The sequence below is a fragment of the Aedes aegypti genome, chromosome 3, assembly GCF_002204515.2.
Source record: "Aedes aegypti strain LVP_AGWG chromosome 3, AaegL5.0 Primary Assembly, whole genome shotgun sequence".
NCBI classification, from domain to species: Eukaryota; Metazoa; Arthropoda; class Insecta; order Diptera; family Culicidae; genus Aedes; species Aedes aegypti.
The window spans coordinates 18,592,670-18,606,607 of record NC_035109.1 but is presented as its reverse complement, the minus strand read 5'-3'; the positions used below and the strand labels follow the sequence as shown (position 1 = coordinate 18,606,607).

The 13,938-nt window shown below is 35.0% G+C and overlaps 1 protein-coding gene and 1 long non-coding RNA gene across 2 annotated transcripts in view; one reads left to right on the top strand and one right to left on the bottom strand.

Moving 5' to 3' along the window:
* Positions 1–13,938, bottom strand: part of LOC5572519 (microtubule-associated protein futsch) — a 356,390-nt gene that overhangs the window by 115,292 nt on the left and 227,160 nt on the right. The window lies entirely within an intron of this gene.
* Positions 5,427–6,407, top strand: LOC5572524. Its single transcript, XR_002502692.1, has 2 exons — positions 5,427–5,536; positions 5,593–6,407. It is a non-coding gene; the product is annotated as an uncharacterized LOC5572524 (long non-coding RNA).

The window sequence follows — 13,938 nt, the reverse complement described above, 5'->3', positions numbered from 1 at the left end:
AAAAGGTCTCACCTAAGGCTACAGCACATGCACAGTAACTCTAGCTAGAACATAAGCTTCTCACGCCGAGGACCTGTTTAATAATTTTGCCGAAGAAATCAACCTTCCAACTCATCAGGATCTTAAGATATAGATGATTGAAGGGAATTTCTCACTAGCGCCATTTAGCGGAGAAATTTTGAATTAGATTTCTTACTGCCGGATAGTCCTTGATCTGCTGAACAACTTTGCCGAGGACACCAACCTTCTAACTTATCTGGGTATTGAGATATCCGTTGAATGGATGATATGGTCAATTTTGGTACCCAAGACAATTCAGAATAACTCCGGAACCACTTACACTATATATCCAAGTTTCCTGGAGGTTGAACTAGAAGAGTTTTTCGGGAAGTTATGAAAATTTCAACAAAATCCATCGAGAAACGAAAAAGTTATGCACATTTTAGTGTGTCTTTTGCATGTGAAAAGTATGTTGGTTAAATGAAGATTGACCCCTCTACCAATAGCTTCATTTTTTACCGTAAAAAATATTCAAATCGTGATAACTTTTTTTGTTTCCCGATATTTTTGCACCATTTTTTTTACAAGTTCTCAAAAAAACTCTTCTTGTTTTAGAATCTGTGTCGATATTGATCTGGATCCGGAGACATTCCGAAAATCCTTGAGGGACTGATGCGTAGCCATAACCCACGTAAATATCTCAAGCTAAAGATTTTTTATCGTATCCGGTTATTCACTCTTCGAAACAGTGCACATTGGTCCACGGAACGAAATTAAGTGGAATAAATTAATAACTTGAAAAATATAAGAGATAGAGTTTTGGTGTCTTCTGAACGTTTGTTTGTCTGGTCATGGCGCGTTATATGCAAAAGTGTCCTAAGCGCCAAATTTCATAGCTTTCGAAATTCGCTCTCAAACTTTTTTATTTTAAAAGGTAGCGCAACAAAATGTTCTACAATATTGAAGATTATAGAAAATATGAAAACTTCGTAGAACATCATTTTTTTCTTTATCTGATAGTTTTAGAGATATAGGTCACTTTAGAACTTTATGGTCAAAAATCGGTTTTTCCTCAATACTAACGAAAATATCAATTTTTCAAGCCTACTATGTTCTGAAGAGTTTTAGATATGAGCAAAATACACATTTTCTCTGCAGACGTCATGCCTCTAAAATTTTCATATGAAAAGATATAAGCGTTTTTGCAGTTTTTTCACCCCCTTTATAAGCGTAACATTTCAAAATGGCGCAAGTGGAATCAAAAACTTTTCCCGTTACTTGAATAAGCATATCTTCAAGTGTATTTTAAGAAACTTCGGTGATAGTACATTTTGATTTTCTCTAATAAATGCGTTTTGAATTATTCCTCAATTTTACTTAGAAAACAGATTTTTTCTGACGTGATACTTATGCAATTACAGTAGAATATTTTACAATATATTCATAAAAAATGATGAAAGTGTAACAGTGCATGCATAAGGTATTGAAAAAAGCGTGACAGCGGACGGAGGGGTGTCCGGAAATCCCGAAAAACGAAGGACGTCATATTTGAATCGTCCCATACCGTGTGTGTCATCTAATCCTTATGGTGTATTCGGTGCACTTATTCCTTGTAATGTAATGTAACAAGTGCAGCGAATGAATTGGAATGATCTGATGCGGACGTGTAATTATGTCACACTTTCCTACACCCTGCAAATTGTGTGACCGTCCACCGTACGACGGGGAAGTACGCAATAATTTGTACATTCACGATCATTTATCAATAAATTACTGATTTGTAAGTATCGTGCCGCTGCCTATAAATTTCAAGTTAAAAAATATTCTACTTGAATCATCGTGATTTCAATCAGCATCGTCAGTCTTAAATTTTTTTTGCTGAATGGTGTAAAATTGTATATACTAGAATATAAATTGCTATTTTGATCCTCTCCCACTTCTCTAATACATATGAGTGGAACCATAAATAAAACTGCTGCTTTTCATGTTGGATAAGTACAGTTTATACACTAAACGTCATTATCCCGCACTTAAATTCGCAAACATGCACTTAAACCACACTTATGATGTCACGTTTTATAAATTATTTATTGGTAAAGAAAATAAAATGTGAGTTTTAAAATTTTTATTTCACTTTTTAATCATATAAGCTCAAAAATATTCAAAATCTTTCATTATTTGCTTGTATCAGTCATATTCGAAAGTTAATATCAAAATGATAATAAATCTTCGAGCTGTTTAGTTAAATAGATTAAAAACCGTATTTAGTAGTATTCCATTTAATTAGACTAGTCGAGTCTAGTACACGACACTGAAGACGGCAGTTGAGGTCGAAATACGCGTATCTGTCAAAGGATACAAATTCTAGTGGAATTAAATGCTACTTATTAAAAGCCAAACTTCGAATTTTCAAGTGCACAAGACAGGAGAATCTGACAACAGTTCGCGTTGAAAATCAATCAAATTACTTCCTTGCTGGTGGTGACCAGCAATGGGATAAGTTTTCAACGTGGAGTGCTGTTTGGCTCTCAAGTCTTGTGCTCTTGAAAATTTGAGGTGTGACTTCGTTCTATAATTAGGGGGAGATCCCCCAGTACCGGACACTTAAGCCACTAAATTCATAATTCGAAAAATATTGATTTTATGGGCTCGTGTAACCCATTTATGATGAATATTATCATTTTTATAGTGTACAAAAATAAATTTGAAAATATAAATATGAATTTTGACACTGCATTTTAATGATGAATTTTAGTACCAAATTGATTGATCTCGGAAGGTGGCACCCAATACCGGACACGATCTGGAAATGCCTCTAATTCTGTTAATTTGAACATCATTGAATGTGTACACTTTAGGAATAGTTTATAATTACCTATTCAATGCATTTGCAACATTTACAAGAATAATTTGAGTTTTTCTTAGTTCGCAAGATGCCTATCAAAAACCTCTTTCATATATGATGAAAAATAGTACATTTTACGATGTTGTTCTGAATGTTCATTCTTCTTGATTTTATTGCATGTTTGATACCATGATCGACGGAACCCATGAAAAATGAAAGTATTCTGAGACACTGATGCAATAATTACAAAGATATCATATAACAAATCAAGCTGTCCGAAACTGAGGGACAGGAGGTACTTAACCAAAATTGTAATATGTCTATACTTAGTTCAATTATGGTACAAAATACATTCATACTGTCAATTTAGGATTATGTTCGATCATGCTTGCGGGATCCAAAGTATTTTTTCATATTCAAAATATTTACTAAATAGGCTCAAAATTAAGTAGATACGTCAATTTTTAAAAGATTTTCAAACTCTTCTACTTTTTTAAAAAGGCATGCATATTTCAAGGATGTGTTATTCCACGCAAACATCAGTCTACATAATAGCTTTCTTTTCTACTAATACCCCATCTTGATTGGACCATGATTTCTCAATGTTTCGACTTTGTCCGGTATTGGGTGCTGTCCGGCACTGAGGGATCTCCCCCTACCTTAAATGAGGGATTAGTAAAGGTTATATATAAACTTGAAAAGGTATCGAAAATAAGTAGTTTTTAATATTTTTGAGATTTTGATCAAAGTTTTATTTTCCAATGTTATATTCATACGGAGGCCGAGTGCATATAATTGACATAGTTAAGTATTGTCTAGTTCAAAAAACACTTATACAAACCTTAAAAAAGGGAATGCAACTGCATTTGCATTGTCCAATCTAATGAAAGCTTCAGCTTATATTGGCAGGACTTCTTTTAAATTTGTTTGAATTCGTCGAGTTTTCCTTCCATTGACGGTATTTTATAGCAAAGAACGAATATTTCTGTAATTATGAACGATAAGAATATAAATACCAATACTAAACTACTTGTTCATCCCAAGACTGATTCAGTATTTATTTATGTATTAAAAAATGTTCAACTTAAGAATCTCAAGAAGTTGAAAAATCTGTTTTCAAAGTAAAATTAAGGGATAATTCAAAACACATTTATTAGAGAAAATCAAAATATACTATCACCAAATTTTCTTAAAATGCACTTTAAGATATGCTTATTCAAGTAACGGGAAAAGTTTTTGATTTCACTTGCGCCATTTTGAAATGTTACGCTTGGAAAAGTGGGTGAAAAAACTACAAAAACGCTTATATCTTTTCATATGAAAATTTTAGAGATATGACGTCTTCAGAGAAAATGTGTATTTTGCTCATATCTAAAACTCTTCAGAACATAGTAGGCCTGAAAAATTGATATTTACGTTAGTATTGAAGTAAAACCCGATTTTTGACCATAAAGTTCTAAAGTGACCTATATCTCTAAAACTATCAGATATAGAAAAAAAATTATGTTCTACAAAGTTTTCATATTTTCTATAATCTTCAATATTGTAGAACATTTTGTCGCGCTATCTTTTGAAATAAAAAAGTTTGAGAGCGAATTTCGAAAGCTATGAAATTTGGCGCTTAGGACACTTTTGCATATAACGCGCCTTGACCAGACAAACAAATGTTCAGAAGACACCAAAACCCTATCTCTTATATTTTTCAAGTTATTAATTTATTCCACTTAATTTGGTTCCGTGGACCAATGTGCAGTGGTGCAGCCGTTTTCGAGTAATGATTATTTTTGTGACGCTGGCCAAATAAAGGTCTTGAAAACTTAAAAAAACATCGTATCGAAATATTCAGATACACAGAAAAAAAATCCGTTCTTGTATCCGTGAATAGCAGACGTGAACTCGTCAACAAGTAAAAATACACCGTGAACTAGATCATGTTTATGTGAACGCGTTGCCTAGTTCCGAGAACGATGATGGTAGTTCACGGTGTATTTTTAACAGTTCACGTTTTCCAGAACTCTTTTTTGAGCGTGTAATTCCAATGATACTTAACTGATTTGAATGTTTTTTTCAGAGTAGTGCCTTATTAACTGATACTATATAGCCCAGGTAGATAAATTGACGTAAAATAAAATGGCCGCCAAAGACATTTTATGTGGAGAATGTCGGTCCCCCAAGGAACATCGGAATATCTTTAAAACCAGATCACCAATGATCAATCGACACGGACTCTTAAACTAGCAGAGTTGTTTGAGAACTTGTGAAATTTTGTTGTTATAACTTTTGAAGTTGTTATTGAAAAAATAAATATTTTGAATTTCAATTTATGCCTGATGTGCTGTAAAAATTGCGTTTATAGCGGTTTATAAATAGCTGACATCTAGCCCATCAACGTTTATAATACTGTAAATGTTTGGAAATCAAGGGCTCAAGAAATATTTAATAGTTTTTTTTTTACCAGAACCATCAGCATGTAATTCGTTCCCATTGGTTTCAATAGGGTAGTTTTCTTCTGGATAATACGAAGAGTTTGAAACCACTGAGCTTATCGTATATTATAACCCGTAGATATTAGATTGGGCTAATCTGCAGCTCCAGTTGTAAAACTGTTTTGATTGCATCGTGAACTAAGCATGGCGAATGCATTTCCGATTGGCCTTTTTCTGAGTATTGCCACATTAATCATACAATCTGGTCGCTAAAATACCTAGCAAGCAATGTTCTATTACTAATTAATGCATTTTTTGCAGGATCTGCTCTCAACTGTACCATATGTGTCAGTTCGGCGGGATAGGAAAGCTGTACGAATGCAAGCGTGATTGTCCCGTGCAGCGTTGTTGAGGTGAACTACGTCCACGAAGAATCAAAATTATTCAATCCCACTTTGCAAAGTTTGCCGGAATCTACTACCAACGTTAGCTTTCAATGTTTCTCGCTTGAAGTGATGTCGAACAAGTCTTCCGCACAGCAGGAGATTGAACGCAGATTTGTTTCCTGGTGTACCTTCAAGCCGCAGAAATTCTGTGAAGGATGGAACGATGCGCTCCAATTGGTTCGGTGTGATACTTGTGAAACACTGGATATTTGTTCGTTGAAGGAGGAGAATGGGAACAATGGCAATGGAGCAGGATATAGGGTAATGGTCAATCCGATGACCATATATATGCTAGGTCTGGTGGCACTGATTAATTTGTTTTGTCAAAGGCCTTCTTGAAGGATTAGGAGCAGAATCATATCCAGAGAGCTTCATATTTCTAGACTAACATGTGAAGTGCCGGAACAACCTTTACCAATCAAAGTGAAACCCTCGCAAAAAATATTTGTGTTACAAATAAGAATATCAGTTTTAAGTGTTATTACAAGTTGCTTCCGATATTTTGTTTCCACTTCATGTGAAATTTGTATGGTCCAATTTGCCCCACAATATCTTTATAGTGATAGGTCCCATAAAACAAGCATCACAATCAAAACTTTTCCTACCCGTTTCAAACATTTTCCTAAAGAAATGTACTAAAACATTCCAACAAATGATTTCATAGCTGAATAGATGAATCCAAACGCAGAAGGGATTCCATTTATTTTTTGTTTATCGTAATTTAGCTGATCATAACGATGGTGGTGTTGCTATTATCATTCAAAGGAGTATGAAACATCATATTATTTCGTCATTTTAAAACCAAGTTTTTGCCTTTACAATACACTGGGCAGAAATTTAATTTTCTTCAAACTGACTTTGGGGAATTGACTAGTGAACTTTAATGCCAAACATCACTCATGGAACAATTCGCAAAGCAGAATTTTATTGGATGAGTGCTCTTCAGGATACTTCTCAGATCAATACCCTGATAGCCCTACTTGTTTTTCCTTCTTTAGAAAACCTTCTATGATTGATTTGTTCTTAATCGACTGTAGTCAGCATTGTACCCAACTGGTTACTCACGCTAATTTTGATTTTGATCATGCCCTTATCACATTTCTCGCTGAACATTACTAAAGGACCTATGTACAAATGAGAGATTCTTTCCTCTATCGTTCTTATTCTTCTTGGCATCAACGTCCCCACTGGGACAGCGCCGGCTACTCGGCTTAGTGTTCTTATGAGCACATCCACAGTTATTAGGGGTCATTCACAAATTACGTCACGCTCCGAGGGGGGGAGGGGGTCAAGCCGAGTGTGACAAGCCTTACAAAAGTTTTGGAGGACGTGACAAAGGGGGGGGGGAGGGTACAAAAAGTTGAAATTTAGCGTGACATCATTTGTGTACCATCCCTTAACTGAGAGCTTTCTTTGCCTTAAATGGCATTTTCCCATTTGTATATCGTGTTGCAGGTACGATGATACTTTATGCCCAGGGAAGTCAAGGAAATTTCCATTACGAAAAGATCCTGGACCGACCGGGAATCGAACTCAGATACCTTCAGCATGGCTTTGCTTTGTAGCCGCGGACTCTAACCACTCGGCTAAGGAAGGCCTCTCTCGTTCTCTTTCGATTAACAGTGGAATACTATAGATATTGGGAATTTTTTCTTTAGCGAACGTGAAGTGGAGTGTTAAAATTCAATTAGCGTTTTTCTTATCCCATGAAGCGATTCCCTATCTTATCAGCTCTTACGCATTACGTCCTTAATGGGACAAAGCGTGCTTCTCAGCTTAGTGTTCTTATGAACACTTCCAGAGTGTTATTAACTGAGAGCTTTCTTTGCCAAAGTTGCCATTTTCGCATTCGTTTATCGTGTGGCAAGTACGATGATACACTAAACCCAGGATAGTCAAGGAAATTTTCTTTACGAAAAGATCCTGGACCGACCGGGAATCGAACCCAGACACCTTCAGCATGGATTTGCTTTGTAGTTGCGGACTCTAACCACTCGACTAAGGAAGGCCCCTTATCTTATCAGCTCGACTTTCTGTTACTTACGAGCCAACTGGAATACTAGTGAAATATACATCGATTGTTTGATGTTAACATTTCTTTGCAAACAGAACTTGTTATTGACAATGCTCTCGAAACTTTAATTAATTCCATTGTTGAAGCAAAAGGCATTGCATTACTAAAATGTGAAGTAACATTCGAATCCGTGATCCGAAACGATGATCTAGAACTCTTGATTCGTCTTAAAAACATGAGGAGAAGGCAATTTAAACTCATTCACGATCCTGCTATGAAAACGATATAACAGGATCTGCAAAAACTAAATTAAAAACGATTAATGCAAACAATATTATGTGAATGTTAAAATAGGCCATTTTCATTAGTTATTCGCGATTCTCCATCAATAATAATTCGTTTTCGGAAGTAAAGAACATATTTCTTTCCACTTACTTATTTTCTTTATTGGAGAATCGCGAATAACTGATGGAAACGGCCTATTTTAATGTGTAAATAATAGTTTTTGCATTAAACTCAATATAATTCGAATTCGGCTACTTCTGGAGAAACTATCCATATAATCATTATAATTCACAATTATTTAAGATTCTTATTGTATCATCAGAACGTATTTATTTTGGCAAAAAATCAAAATTCTGAAAATCGACCAAAAGTTGTTCCTAGAAAAACTTATTTATTAAATATTTCTCCATCATGAACCTTTGTCTCAAACATCTGTTTACTATCAAGATTCGATAGTGAAAATTTAAAAAAATATTAAAAATGGGATTTTTGTGTAATGTAAAATATAAGTTTTATTTTTGATTTTTCTATGAAAATAAATAAAATATTTTCTCAGTGTATTATAGTCCAAACGGTTCACTACAACTTCTTCATAGAACATTTTTCTCTAAAATCAACAGTTTCATAGTTAGAATTTTTCGAATAAGTTGCATGCACGATTTTGAAAACACAACTAATAAAATATTCCCACATAAACCAAAAGCTATTTATTTGAAACCTTCGACCTTTTATAATTACATTAAATTAGGTTATTAAATTGACAGCGTTTTGTTTTCTTCTTAGCAGCTGAAAACACCTGGATATCAAAAATGAATGTAATGTTTGAAATGATGCTTATTAATGAATTTAAAAGAAATGAAATGACATCCAAGCATTACAATCTCATCTGATCACTTTGATCATCTTCGGATGGTGAAAGATATTATCAGCAAACGAAGAGCGCTTTGATATGATTCCATCTTTCTATCAGATGATTATCTTGACGCTTGTTCGGTGGCATATGGGTATGTTTCTGTTTTAGCATTTTTAGCAGGGTTTGAGCATTTTCTTTCGCTTCTAATGCTACATGCTGAATAAGTTAGATCCGTTGATGAACCGCTGAGTTTGGAAATGAAAAATTATGAAAAATAGTGCTGAAACTGATGGAACTTTGATTTCAAATAATTCTAATGAGCCCTTGCATTTTATAATGTCGGGATTTTTCTACCAACCGAACTGTGTGGTTGAAACAAAATAGTATTACAGAAAAAATACTCAAGCAAGAATTTATGTTCAAACTTCCAGTCGCAACCTTCAGTATTACAGAACAATTAGTACCTCTGAAACTTATGCCACATGGAAATAAAGATTCTCCCGCCACCATGGAGTGCCTGCTAGATGAATATTGCTTGAGTTAGAAGATTCATGAGGAATTCCTAAATTTCTTTTCAATAAGAAATGCGTGCAGTATCTTGGGAAAATTTCATTTTTTTCATGAATTTTAACTAAGCTTTTATAAATTGTGGCATGATTTACAGACAATTTTTTTCGGTTAAGATGCAAGTAAGAATCATTTTATCATCAATGTTCAACGAATGAATCTTTTATGTCATTTTATATTAAGATTTTCATTTTTCACAATTCATACTCATACTATTCCTATTCTATTTTCTTCATTAATTAAGAAGGATTTCTGTTCAAGCGTTCCATTCCTTGAACCTAATGCTTGAGAGTTGCGTTTGTGGTCTTCGAGTTTTGCGAAAGAAAATACAAACAAATTATGTGCGTGGCCGCAATGGAATGCTTCCAAACTTTGAGAAATTTGATTTCCTCAAGGAATGAAACAACTACTTACTTCCATTGATTGATATATAGCAGATTGTAGTAGATAATGGTTTTGTGCTCATTGCGAAATAATAATAGAGAAACAGAAATAGCGAAGTTTAAGCGTGTTGAATAATATTAAAATATTTTTGAACATCCCTGTACTGTAAGGGCTCTTCTTGTGTTCGGGGTAAGCGAAAAACCCTGCGCGTTTGCCCGAAGGTACGATTTCGGTAATTGACAACGGTGCAGTGTGTATGTATTGATGAGGCCTTCGAGCGAATTATTATTATTTCTAGGAGTTCACAAGAACTGTGCCTAGTTTTCGTTCCTAAATTATAGCTTTAAATCTTTGAGAATGCTATCAAGAACTTCATTATAATCTTAACTAAGCATTAAACATATTATGTATTGAATTCGATGCAAATCTTTCGCGAAAATTCTGACTATTTTTTTAGATCCTGTGTTTATCACTCCCAGAAGTCGATTAAACTTAATTTCAGGATTCTGGTAGAATATTACTCTATGATTTAGTGAAATTATGTTTGAAAATTTAGCCTTTTGGCAAAAATATTTGGTCTGATTTCATATATCGAATGTTGAAGGAAATCATGGTTAAAAATGTTGTAATCCTATCAGATGAATCTTATAAACCGTTTTTTTTTAATCATTATAAACCTCAAATTCTCATGTTGTATTCATTTGTAGATCAATTTCAATCGTTTATGAAACTTCAATCGACAAAGATTTTGAGTGAATTGAAATAATTTTAATGATAAGAAAAATTAAAAGAAAAAAAAAATATCGAGCTAAAATATTTGCTAAATTGAAAAATAAAACAGTAAGCTTTAGCATGTTCTAACTTCAAGTTGAGTAAACGACCGAATCGGAGAAGAATCTACTAACCCTCCGTGTGCCGCACAAAATTGAGCCGCGAAATTTATCCTTCCTTGACTTCCGGTTTTCTAGAATTCTGTCAAAAAGCCTGTAGAAACTCCGCCCTCATATTGCACAAAATTTCAAACCAAGAATATGGATTCTCCCAATAATTGGTAATAAAGAAATGTTTTAAGGATGGTCATTACAAATTTATTTAAGAATATCTTAATATGTGTTTTTTATAAATTTTCCTCTAAAAATTCAAATGTCTTTCCAATATTTAATATTTAAATAAATTCACAGTAAATTTCTAATAGAACTTTCAGTGAAATGTCTCTGTATAAGATTTGACAAATCAATAAATTTTTGGAGGAATTGCGAGGGAAAATTGGACTTTTGACAGTGTTTTGAATTTCTTTAGAAACCCCAAATCATCAATATAAAACTTATACACTCGAAATTGTTTCATATGGAATTTTCCAAACATCTGGCGGACCCAGTGCGAGATGATAATGAATTTTTGATGAGCCGAAAATTGCTTCACCCATCCTAATTTGGGTCGACCAGTAGTATCGGAAAAGTGATGATGGTAAAGTATCATTAGTTTAGATGACCCACACGCTCGGTTTTATTTGGGGGGAAGTTAGGCTGAACAGGCAAAGTGCTTTTGGCTTTCCAAACATAGGTGTGCGTGTCAATATTGGACTAATTAATTTAAATTGTTATTGATTTGGGAATGACAAATGGCGATCCGACTACACTGAAGTTATGATACAAAGTAGTCCCAGTCGTAAATGTTGTTCCCAGAATTGTGAATGCTATAAAGTGAGGTTTAATATTCAAGTGAACACCATCAATTATCCCAGATATTACGTTCGGTTCAAACCTTCCAATTTACTTCCTTTTTGGTGCCATTAAAACATCCAATTGCACCATTTTCCAACGAATGGAGCTCATTTTTCAGACCCAACGCTCTCCAGAGGGCGGGACCAGTCCTATGTTGAGCATAAAAGTGAGGACACTGAAAAATGGAAAACCTCGCTGGAAGCAATCATCCTCTTATCATCGTTCCCGATGTCTAGAAATATGGCGATGGCTGACCGTCGAAAGGCCCGCCAACCCTCTCGTAAAACTCTTCATTTTATAACGTGATAAAGTGAATTGCATAATGGGGTTTGTCGGAAGCCTGCCCGGCTCCACTCTGTTCCCCATGTTGCCTCATCTGAGCCTGATCTCGAAGGAGGATTGAAGAGTCAGTTTTTGCACTAATCTCGGACTGGCTTGAGCTGGATCTATCCTGGCATCGAAAGTGACCTGAGGATGCGAGAAGAGTACTTGGCAGTTGTAATCGTATCTGGTTTCGGTGTACTCATGAATATTATGTGCTGTATATGAGGTATATGTGTGGAGCTGGTTCATTTCAATCAGGGATTATTGCGCATCAGTTGCGATAAATATTTGTACGTAATTAATAACCTTCGCATCAAGTGATAGATTGAAAATGTTGATAACAATTTTACTGTTACTCATCTAATTCGCATACTTATGTTTTTTTAGGAGGAAAATGGTCATCATTGATTTCTATATAAATTAAACCAGCTTTTCGGTTTCGGTTAGCAAATAGAATACAAGGAACACATTGCCTTTCTTCACTTTCAACGAAAAATTTTTTTTTGAAATTTCAATAGAAATATTGACGTATCCTGTCCTTTAATTGTCCACAATGCGTTTCCCATTCTTTGCGATTAAACTCGAAGCAAGGTGCAGAAGACAATTTGTTTTTGTGCGAGACAAAGCACAATCTCTACTCTTTCAATTGCTTTTGTGCCAGCACAAAAATTCACTCTAGGAAAATTTCAGCAGGGTACCATTTGAAGGCGGACAACCTTAATATGTGCTCTGCACAAAAGTTATAGTTGTGAATCTTAAAAGATTTGGTAAAGTCAGAAACATAAGGTGGTAATATATTCAGTTTACCCTTTTTAAGAGTTTTCACAGACACATATTAGTGAAATTAATTCAAGTGGAATTTTTGACACGTACACGAAACGCAAAGAGTGAGAATGAGACGATTCGATACCTCGCAGTCCAAGGCACATTGCGAGTTAGCACTGCCAAGGTGCAAGGCAGAAAAAATACTCGTGCACGTCTCTTTTGAATTTAAGGTGCTGCCTCGCAGCAGCGCGTGTAGCACCGAAAAAGTTTTGAGTCGCACCCCATGCCTGGATCTAAGTCGGTTGAGTTTCTTTCAAATCGAATCAAAATAACGTACCAACTGCAATGATGCTCTAGTGAAGATTTGTGCTCCTGTTCTGTTCCGAATTCTTACCTGAAAATATAATACAAAAATAATTATTAGTATTTTAGTTATCGTCGATGGGGTTTACAATGGGTCAGAGGGTTGAGAATGGGTCAAATTATAATTTGAAATATCTCCGCAAATATTGGGAGTTTTGATGTACAATTTTGATGATTTATTCTTTCTAGCTGTCAAATGATATCGTTGAAAAAAAAACAGATCTCTAGGACAAGTAGTATATTTGAAAGATACCATCGAAAAAAGTTTGAAAACAATGCCTTTCTAAATTGTTCATTATAGGGTATCATAAAACATCAAACTTTTGTTAGGACTAAAATGGTTTTAAAATTCCAAATTAATATCTATGATTTTCATTGTTTTTATAAGAAGTATCAAACATGAATAAAGGGCGAGTCATCTACTTTTTTTCTTATGAGGATCAATTCTAGTTTTTTTTAGAGTGCTCGCGATTTGCTAGGCAGCGCTACGTGGTCCTTTGATTCTGTTCCATGTTCCTGTGGAGCATTATCCGCGAGGCAAACAATTTGTCCGGATTTCGTGAAAATCGTACCCTGGTTCTCCTCATAACACTTTCTTGCGTGATATTGAACGACAGTCCATCAACTTGTCGTATTATCCGGCGGGATTCAAACGAACCGGTATGCTCGCTCGAAATTTTAACACAATTTCGCACACCTTCCATAGTTGCTCTTATTAGTCTCGTGAGTTACCCGGCGAGGCCATGATTTTCAATAGCTCTAAGTGGTCGATGCTATCGGATGCCACCTTGAAATCGAAGTAAAGGTGATGCGTTAGGACCTGGTATTCATGACATTTTTTGAGGATTTTTCTAACAGTAAAAATCTGGTGCGTTGTCGATCGCCGGTGCATACAAATGGCCAACCTCTCCGGGCCCATCTTTTTAGCTCTGATACCATCCT